The sequence below is a fragment of the Pinus tabuliformis genome, chromosome 9 (assembly GCF_031772625.1).
Source record: "Pinus tabuliformis cultivar Carrire ecotype Pingquan chromosome 9, CPIR1, whole genome shotgun sequence".
Taxonomy (NCBI): Eukaryota; Viridiplantae; Streptophyta; class Pinopsida; order Pinales; family Pinaceae; genus Pinus; species Pinus tabuliformis.
Genome location: NC_142307.1, coordinates 629,090,349 through 629,102,156, shown reverse-complemented (window position 1 = coordinate 629,102,156; position 11,808 = coordinate 629,090,349).

Sequence of the window (11,808 nt, the reverse complement as noted above, 5' to 3'; positions counted from 1 at the left end):
TAATTAATAATTATTATATAGATATTTGTATTAATTATTATTTATTATTTATATTTTTTAAGGTTAAATTTGTATGGTTTGTTTTTAAATATTTATACATATAATTGTTATAGTTTGTGCATGTTTGTGAGTGAGGAAATTAAATTACATACAAAATTTCAATTGATTAAAAAATGTATGTATAATTGTTAAAGTTCATGCATGTTTGTTACTGTGGAAATCAAATTACACACAAAATTTCAATTGATTAAAAAATGTCAAAACTTGAGAGAGAGTTTATAGATCTAAAAACAGAACATAAAGTTTAACTGGTTGGCTAGAAGGGTTTTTCTCATCCTAAAACTAAAGCAATAAAACATATAAAGAACTAAGAGTAGAGAATGAATATGCATGTTTACTTCTCTAAATTGGATGTTTCAACGAGGATGGGCTCCTTGATGTTGCCGAGGAGTTAACTAGGATTAGGAGGTGTGTGTGAAAATTCCTTGAAATGTAGCAACTGTAATTTATTCTTCTAAATGATTAATTATGTAGTTTATTTTGTTATGGAAATATAACAAATAAATCACATTGCAATTTCTTCACAATAAAAAATGAACAAGAAAATAAAGTGGAAACTGAGAAAATAAAGCACCCACACAAAATAAAACTGACACTGTTGTTTTTGGACAAATGTCCCCTGAGAAAACCAATGTGGAAATCGATGCCACAAAAGAGGGTTTTATTAATATTATTATGTAGGAGTGAAAATTCTAAGAGAAAAATAGATGCCAAACTGGTGATCCTCTCCTCATAAAATACTAGAAGAATTATTGAGGGAAATTTTCCCTCCTCCATAAGCAATCTGGCAACAATCTAGCCACTCGAACTAGTTATCAAAGACCCCTATGCAAACCTCTGAACAGATGATAGGTAGAACCTCATATGCATTCTCTAGATATACTTATGATCATGATGTACTTCTTGTTGTTGCCTCTGGAAGTGATTCTTTGGGCCTCTACAAAATTATCTTGGCCTCAGGGACCTGAATTGACATCCTCTACATCAACATCAAATTGCCTCAATGAGACTCTGTGCAAGCCCTTGCATGACCTCCTATGGAATAACTCGGCCTCCCCTAGCTGACTCTTCCAGCACTGGAAACCTCTATCAAAATATCTATTGTTGTTTCGCTGCATTTGCTACTGATCTCTTGCTCAAATTTTCTTCCCAACTGAATCTTTACACTCTCGGAAATTCGATCTACCCAGATCACCCACTCACTCGATGTATCTATCTCCATCCCTACATCCCGCTCTTATGATCTCTCATTGTTGAACCAACAACCATGATTGGATCCCCATCAACAGATAAGATCATATTAAACTCAATGCATGTGAGTTTCTAGAGCATTCTCACTATTCTCAATTAATTCCCTTTAATTAACTGATTTCCCTAAGTTAGACTTAGGCATTTTTTAATTATTGATCAATTAATTATTCGTCTCTAGGTGTTTTCTACTTAAAACTTTTCTGGGTTTTGGATATCTTTTGTTTCTTAGCCTTTTTTATGAAAGTCGGGACTAGAACACTTGTCCAATGCTACAAAAACTAACACTCCATCTTAGCGAGGAAGGTGTTCTCTCTCCCATAACAACTTCCCTCACACTGCTGATGTCTGACTTGTCATTGTCCACCAAGTTACTACAAATACTTTGATTCATTCTTGAATGATGTATCTAAGCCATCATTGATCTACGCTGCTGCTAACACTGCATTGTGCCACCCTGCACTGCTTCCAACTCTACTCTGCATTGCAACTAATCTTATGCTATTGTTGTCATTGCAACTATTGAAAATGAGAACTTTGAATCAATTATGTCCCTCTAATGGCTTTGAAACTATCTCTTGAGTCTTTGATTGTAAATAGACTCAACATTGTCTACTAAGTATCTTTCTACACCCTGACTAGTTCTGCGCCCCTCAATAACTGATAGCAACTAGTTATGCTATTGTCCCTCAAGATTTGATTGCACCATGTTGACATTGATCCATTTGCTACTGAAATGAGTTCTCCACTATACCCATTTTTCTCTAAAATAGATTAACTTGTCTCTCCCTAGAGCTTTTGTGAGTATATCCAGAACGTACCCTTCTGTGGGAACATGTTGTAGTTGGAATGCTCCACAGTACACACAATCTCTAATGAAGTGATAATAGGTATCTATCTGTTTCGACCTATCATGAAACAATGGATTCTCAAAGAGCCTGTTGCAACTCCAATTATTACAGTAGATATTGGTCGCCTCCAACTTCTGACTGAACAAGTTAACCAACAACTTCTGAGGTCATGTAGCTTCACACATGGTTGTGCTAGCTGCCATATACTTTGGTTCTACAGAGCTTGGTGCGACTGACTTATGCTTCCTACTTTAACAAGAAACAACACTTGAGCCAACACAAAAGTGACGCCCTGATGTGGTTTTTTTGTCCATTGAACTGCCTACCCCATCTGCATATGTGAATCCACATATCTTGACACCATTACCTCGAGTATAACTCAATCCATACTCTACTATTCCGCGCAAATACCTCAGAATTTTCCTTGTTTTCCAATGCACTCTCTTAGGTCCCACCATAAACTAGCTGAGAGTGTTTACCATGAAGCAGCTATCTAGCTTGGTGTTGACCAGATACATGAAGGAACTGATAACACGTCTATACAATGTTGGGCCAACGTCCTCATCCTTTGATCTATCAATCTTCCTCCAGTTAGTAATCATATGTGTAGACATGGGTCTACCATCTTACATCTTGAATCACTTTAGAATTTGTGTAGCATATCTCCCTTAACCAAGGAATATCTCCCCATCCCTCTACCACACTTCCAAGCCTAGGAAGTAATTCATCAGTCCTAAATCCTTCATGTCAAATTTTGCTGCCAAGATCCTCTTACAGTCCTCTATGAGCCCTGATGATCTTATTAATAAGAGGTTATCCACATACAACACTAGGATGTGTTGCTCATCTTCTATTATCAAATAGTAAAGGTTAGGATCTACGTCACTCTTAATGAATCTAATCTTATACAAATAGTTTTCAATCTGACCATACCATGCCCTAGGAGTTTGTTTGAGCATGTATAGATCTTTCTTTAGTTTGCACACATGCATGCCCCTTTCATGTGTCTCGATGCCCTCTAGTTGATCTACATATACCTCCTCCTCTATCTCTCTGATCAAGAAGAATGTCTTGACGTCCATATGGTGAATTTTCCATCCCATTTACACTACTAGAGATATACCCGACTAGATAAAAATATTTTTGGAAACTAGGGAAAAGGTCTCCTCATAGTCTATCCCTTCATTTTCTGCGTGCCCTTTTTCCATGATCATAGCCTTGTACTTCTCCACACTTCCATCTATAGCGTACTTGACCTTATAGATCCACCAAGAGCCCACAACTGACATATCCTCAAGCCTCAGCACTACCTTCCAAACATCATTTGTCATTATGGAGTTGTATTCTTCCATCATGGCATCTCTCCACACCTGATGTTGTGCAACCTCCTAATAGCTGGAAGACTCTACGAACTATGCCATTGATGCTTGGTACTTGTCAGGTTGTCTACGTTGTCTTTTGTTCATCTTAGGAGCTCCAATAAACTCCTCTACATCTCTTAATTTTTGACAAACTTCCCTACTGGTTCGACCATTAATGGTAGGAGGATTGACCAAACCCTCATCCTGCCTCTCCTGCTCCATCTGCTACTAACTCACTGGATCTCTTTCAATTGAGGATGTGTTAGTACTTGTAACAACATTGGATACTTATGACTATCCTTACGGTTATCCATGCAACCACCCCTACTACTAGACTAATGAAGCTTTTGTTGGTTCATTCTAATCACCTACTGGCATCTACCGAGATTTCTTGAAGGTTTTTTCATTCATAAGCTTCACATCCCATCTCATGATAATATTCCTACTACTAGGAACATAGATCTTATATACCTTACAGGTTTCTCTGTACTAAACAAAGTATCCCCTTTCTACATTTTGATCGAACCTAGTACACTTCTCATCTCGTACATGGAAATAATTTATGCTTCCTATTTGTTTTTGTAGAATCGTATATGTTCTAGCCTTGAAATTTTTTGGAGAGGCTAGAATGCATGAGATCTCCAAAACCAAGAAATAGTTCCTGAAAATTTCGCCTAGAAATGACTTAATTAGATTATTAGTCAATTTTTAAATATGTCATAAGTCTAAACTTAGGGAATATGACTAATTAATCATAATTAATTAAGTTAAGGTGTGAATATTCTAGAAACTCACACGGATTGACTTCAAGTTAATCCTAGTCATCGATTATGATCTAATCTTGGTCGTTGAAGTCTTAACATAGGATTATAAGAAGAAGTCAATGGGGCTTGGAGAAATCACTTTAGCAATTCGATTTCATGAGCAGATTAATTTCCATAGTAGCAGTAATCAGTTGTTGAAGAGAGATCCATTGAGATCGAAGTAGTAATTGAGGGGCAGGGAGAGAGAGTTAGAGGAAATATTTTTGGATATCTGAGAAGGCAGCAACAAGTGAGTCGAATTATCCCAAACAGATGACGTTGAGGGGCTACACAATGCTTTAGTATGACATATCGATTTAGTGAGGATAAAAATTTGTTCTCAGTTCCAGAGGCCGGGAAGGAGTCCCAGGGAGCTGGAGAGATGATTTTCTTGGCTTCCAGGGGTAGAACGACTTCATCAAATCCCAATCTAGAGCTATCCATCTAGCCAACAATGCAGAGCAGCGTAGAGGTTGACACAGTACTCCAGGAGGTTGAGTTTTGATAGGAAAAGTCCAGCCAGATATTACCTATGGGAGAAGTGTAGTTCCCTTCAATATTTTACTCATATTTTCTTGTTGTTTGGATTGCTAGTTGGGCATCCATAGATGTACTCAAATTTCACTACTACATAATAAATAAAACCCTCATTGTTGCACCAATTTTCCCAAGTTGGGTTTTTCCAGGGTCATTGGTCCAAAAATAACTGTGTAAATTTATGTGTGCGTGCTAGCATTTCTTCCAGCATTTATTTCTTTTGAAATTTTATTTGTGTAGGTTGTAGTGTGACTGATTCAGTATTTGTTGTAGCAAATAGTAAATAAATTGTTAAAATTTAATTTAACAATTAGGAGAATTATTTCCAGTTATTGCAATAAGATTCGGGTTTTTAAATTTTCACATGGTATCAGAGCACAGATGATCATTCAGAGAGCTCAGTGATGAAGGAAGAGGGAGTTTCGTTGTTTAATGTGGGAAACATATCTAAACCCCAGAGGCAGTGCAGTCACCTTGGCCAAGAGGCTGAATTTCTTGAGAAGATTCGATTTGTCTGAGTGTGAGGCAGAAAATTTTGATCTCTCTAGATCGATGGATTCAAGAGGCGGAAGGAGCAGCCCAATATTTTCGCAGAGCAGATCTCTAATTGGACGTAGTATATTTGCAGTAATTTGCTAGATCATAACTAGCGTCAAGTGGAAGAAGAGCACCCGAACATGGTGGATGCTTTTATTGCTCCTGTAACGAACATGGTGGATGAACATCAGTCAGCTGTGTATAGAGGATACAAGTTTGAAGAGATTTTAAGAGCTTTCTGGAACCAGGGATTAAAGGAAAAGAGTGTACTGGATCATTTCAAGATCTATTGAACAATGATTTATTTTGTTTGATGGAGGCATCAAGAATTTGAATGGTCATTTGCCCTTGCTTTTGGCATATGCATTGTCTTTCAATGAACCAAGACCATTGTAAACAATTCAATAATCTAGGTGATGTAATGTACGCATTGAATTAAAAAACATAATTTATTTCAAATTACATGTTTCCATATATGTGTAAGTACTTGCAAAATTTACTCCATTTTTAGTAATATTTACATATTAAAAAATGAGAAAATTTTGTATAAATATTAGGTACAGTTTTATAATATTAGTAAGACTTAATATATAATATCAATAAGATGCTATATTGACAATTTTAAAAATTATGAAAATTTTTATGATTAAAAATTTGGTTACATGAAAATATATATATATATATATATATATAATTATAATTTACATTAATTATAATAACAATAATTTAAAATAAAATTATATATATATATATATATATATATTAAAATTTTATTATATTATAAAATAATTATTTAGATGCCCTAAAAAGTATATATAAATTTAAGAAATAATTTTATATATAGATTAAAAGAAGCTAAAATCCAGAAGTAATATCGTTGTCGACAAATTCGTGGAAAGGTTAAAATGTTATTAATTTACATATATTTGGAAGATGGCAAAATCCAAAAGGAATATCATTTTCATTTGAAGAAATGGATTGTGGGGAAGGATTAAAATTTTATTAATGTAGGTTAGTTTTATTAATTATTAAGTAGAGAAGGAATTAAATTTATTAAAATTTAAAAATATTTTTGATATAAAATTATTGGTTCAAATTTCTACCTCAATTACAATGATATAGAAATGATGAAAATGTTATCTTGTTAAATATTTTATAAGTTATATAAATTTTTTCAAACATATTTAATTTTTATAAAATTATAAATATTTATCCTTTATATCTTAATTAAAAAACCCTAAATTATTAAAATATAAAAGAAAAAAATAATATTTAAATTATATATATATATATCTTTTTACACTTGATTTTTATGAGATTATATATTTTCAATATTTAAACATAAAATTATATCAATATTTATTCATGTTTTTGGGTTTTGTTTTTTCACTTAATAATAAATATGAGATATTTATGTTTATCGCTGAAGTGTATATGTATAATTTAGAATATATTAAGTTTAAATTTAAAAGAAATATAATATGTACATTTTCATAAACTTAAAAGAGTTAATTTTTTTTTTGGAAAATGAATTTCTTGTTTAAAAAAAAAAAGACAATCTCTTGTCCAAGAGTCTCATATATCAATTTGATATCATGTTTAAAATCTAAACTTGTTTTCTAATAAAGCTTTAAAAATGAGAACTTCTCCAACAACATTACAGCTTTTATACAGTCATAAATAGAGTAATTTTTAAGTGTGACTTTTTGGATTTTTCGAACATTTTTTGTTGGAATGGAAAAACTTTGTGACCAAATCTTGGTTTTTGTTGTTTAAATTGGTTTTTTCACTACATCTATGGATTCAACACTCTCCAAAACAAGTGGGGCACTTCCATTGTGAAGAATTCACCCATCAAATTTCTAACTTCAAAAAATTAGATTGTAGACAAATTAGATTGGAAAATAAACCCAAAAACCTACACTTAATTAAAACTTTTACTAAGTAATAAATTATTAAATTATCAAAAAATTTAAACATTTCCTTATAAAAAAAAATAAAAAATTTAACATAACTCCACTATCATAAAATCTTTCTCATTTTTTATATGTGTTACTAGAAATCTATACACCATTAACATAAAATATTTCATCCATTTTTAATATGTGTTATTAGACATCTAAGGTAAAATATAACATAAGAAATTTTACCTAACCTTTGAAATAATGTTGTGATTAATCTAAAAAAATTAATCATTCATTACTATGAATCACAGACCTCGATTCGTGTGTGAATTAAAAAGCATTGATTGACTTGATTTACATATATTTGGAAGTTGGCCAAAATCCTGAAGTATCCTTTTCAATGGACGGAATGGTGCATTAATGCTTCATCGCGTGGAAAGGATAAAATTTTATTAATTTGATTGCGTGGAGAAGTTAAAATTTTACTCATGTACATAGTCGTATTTTGAAATTTATTATGCGGAAAAGGAAATTAATTTTATTAAAGATATAAAGGAATTTTAAAATTAAATTACTGCCATTCTTGTATTTTGAAAGATATATTTGATCATTTTAATTAAGAATTAGTATTTGCAGTTGTCTATAATGCGACTTTTTGGAAGCTTTTTCAGTGGGGTTTTCCGGTCAAAATCCAGTAGCAATTTATTGGAATCGCAAGTTTGATAGCTAGTTTTTGCACAATCAAAGCATCCTAGGGGTTTTCCAGGGTGCTGAATCCAAATATGCAGTTAAAAAAACCATTTTAACTGCAACAAATCAAGATTTAACCTCAATTTCTTCCGCCACATTCCGTCACCGGAATCTCCAAAAAGTCGCATTATAGACAACTCCTTAGTATGTAGGTAATTTCATTAATTATTTTTTATTATTTAATATTTTTTGAAATTTGTATGGTTTATTTGTAGTTTGAGGGAGCCTAATGGTTAAAAGCATGTGTTTCCTCCTAAGAGGTCATAGGTTCAAAACCAAAGGGGGGTAGAGTATGTATGCCTTCGTAGACTTAGCAGTGAAATCGCTGCACGGAGGTGGGTCCTTTGTCCAACAAACAAGGGGGTCTCATACACCAATTTGGTGTCTAGCTTGGCTGTGAGCTTAAAAATGGATATTATTATTATTATTATTAAATATTTATATGTATAATTGTTAAAGTTTAATTTGTTAGTGACGAAATTAAATTAGAGACAAAATTTCAGTTGGTTTAAAATGTCAAAAGTTAAGAGAGAGTTCATAGATTTAGAAAACAAAACATAAAGTTTAACTAATTGGTGAGAAGGGCCTTTCTCATCTTGAAAACTAAAGCAGTAAAACATATAAAGAGCTAAGAGTAGGCAAGTAGATGAATATGCATGTTTATTTCTCTAAATTGGTTGATTCAATGAGGATGGATTCCTTGTTGTTGTCGAGGGGTTAACCAGGATTAGGAAGAGTGTGTGAAAATCCCTTAAAATGTAGCAACTGGAATTTATTCTTCTAACTGATCAATTATGCAGTTTATTTTGTTATGGAAAAATAATGAATAAATCACATTGCATTTCTTCACAATAAAAAATGCAGTAGAAAATAAACTAGAACTGAGAAAATAAAGCACAGACACAAAATAAAATTGACATTGTTGTTTTTTGACAAATGTCCCCTAAAAAACTCAATGTGGGAAAACCGATGCAGTAAATGAGGGTTTTATTATTGTTATGAAGCAGTGAAAATTCTAAGCACAAACTAGATGCCAAACAGGTGATCCTCTCCTGAGAAAATACTAGAAAAATTATTGAGGGAAATTTTCCCGTCTCCACAAGTAATTTGGCAACAATTTAGTCACTCGAACTAGTTATCCAAGTGCTATATGGAATTTGTATCTACGGATAAACACATTTTCCCTAAGTGGGTAGCTACACTTAGAATAATAGAAAGAAAATAGTTTAACCTTTTCCTATAGTAGAGAGATGAGATGAAGGAACTTACTTGTAGTCTTTAGCTTCCTTGATCTCCTTTGAATTGCTCTCGTCGCTCCCACTTGATCTGAATTCGATCAATTGGTACTTGTGTCAACAGAAATAGAAACAAAAATGATCAAAGCATACATGATCTATATACTATAAACCAATGGAATTGAAAACATTGAAACACATAATCATCATAGATATGAACAAGAATATGAGAAAAGAAATAAACAACTTCATTAATGTAGAAGGAAGAGTTTCACCCAATACAGTTCGATGTTGTGCCACTCATCCAGCTTCAGTCCAACCCTCATCACACCAAAAGCACACCAATCCAGCAGCATAACATTACTTGACATCAACTCAAATCTCAAACCAACAATATTTCCTTACAATCTTCCGATTCTAGCCCCCTGATCACTATGATGAGTGGTCAATTTTTAGGGAAATGCAGGTGGTTATGTCATAAATTGCGCATTGGATGGTTTTCAAAAATTGGAGTTAGTTCCCATGGAGCAAGGGATGAGAGGATGGAAGGTTAATTTATCCATAACATATCCAAATTTGAGCTCATAGGGTGAGATAAGAGATGGGATACCTCTAGAATGATCTAGAATCAAGGAATATTCCCAGAACCCTATGCAAATTTCGCTCATTCTCACCTAGCATAGGTGTAAGTGGGCCTAAGTGCACCGAAGTGCATGCCTGAATGGGCCTACCTTCATTGTAGCGCAGTTACCCCTGGCTAAGGCTGCGCTGGTGTCCCAAGGAGGCATTTCAACAAGTTTTCAGGCCAGGAAAATTTCATGGGTAGAAGCATTCAATGAGATGACTTGTCTAGGGCATGTAGCAATTGAATTAGGGTTTGATGAGCCCTAATTGTACTAATCTGAATGTTGGGAGTGATGTGCTAAAATAGACTTGTAACAGTTGCCCCCTAAAGCATGAAGTTGAAAATGATAATGTCGAGTGATATGCTTTATGATGTGACGAGGAGGATCTATAGCGGATGGTGACCTCCATCGAGTAAAATACATAATATCATGATATTTTGAACTTTTCATAAATAGTTGAGGGAAGGCATACCCATGCTCAACATATAAACTTTTCATTACATGTAAATAAATTAGATAGTCGTTTACATTTATAGACCCTTGATAGGATGACCATCTGTGTAAAGCCATTGTATAAATGATTTAGTACTCTCTTGAAATCAAAGTCCTGATGGATGAAACTAGATTCGTGGTCTTCTATCTTGTCCAATCGTTCACTCAAGTACGAGTCTAACCATGTGAAAATGTGATCTGAAGTCGAACATGGGAATACACCATCTGATTACCAGCCAATAATGTAATTTTCTAACAGACATGAGAGAGATCACCGATAATGATAATGATTCTCAAGGTAATGCAGTATATTCTGCAAGGTGTGAATGGATGTTTTGATGTTGAACACCATACAAACTCTTTCGGTCGAAGGCCAGTGATGTCAACCTATCGCCGGAAGCGAGAAACTTGCTATTGATGTATGCAATCCTCAAGGTACTGGAAGGGTGTTTCTAAGTCAACTTCTTGGATAATGTGGTGATATCGACAAGAAGTGACTCGTCGCAAGAGGGCCTTGATGTATTGTCCATCAAGGACACAAAACGAGTGTAATGATTTTGAAGACAGAATGTGATTGACGGCACAGATTTCAGGAATGGCGGTCATGAAAATGAAGGTTTATGAGTATTGCAAAGGATGAAGTTTATTGAGTGACTTCTCTTGAACATTTCGGTGACATTGAATGAATTGGTAGCATTGACCCAATACCAAAATTATGAATGGTGTGATAGACCATAGGTATGATAACCATCACGTAGAAAACCCAACCCAAATAGTCACGAAGATGGAGTGAAAGTGTCATGTTCAAGAGCGACTTGCTACCATAAAGTGATTTATCCCTTTTGCCATTTTCCCCAGTGTCGCTGACCAATACCTTTTTATTTTTTAACAAGCTTGAGGAGGATAACATATGATTGTAGTATAATTCCACCCTTCGAGTGAATCCATTGCTATTTGATGTTTTAATGAGTCTAGCGAAGGTGAAACCTGGTCTTGTCATGATGGACAAGTTTGTCGCTATTTGATGTTTTAATGAGTTTAACGACAATGAGAACTCAGTCCTTTTCATGTTTAGAGAGTTTGAAAAGGGACAAAAAAAAATCCACAAGTTCCTTTTCATAAATTTGTCTCTCAAGTCAGAAAAAGCGTAAAATAATACAAGAGATAACCTATTGACCATGTTCGATCAACGTATTCCTTTTTCTTAAGTAATCTATCTTGTTCCAAAAAAGGGTTAAACTTATACTGAGCAGATGTTGCTTCCAATCCATTTACGAGCTGAAAAGGACAAGCGCTCAACAATCTTTTAAGATTTTGAGAATCTGAAAAGAGGTTAAATAGGACTCCACTTAGAGGAACAAGTGGTGTCTACGATAGCAACTGGTTCCGATGATGTTGGAACTT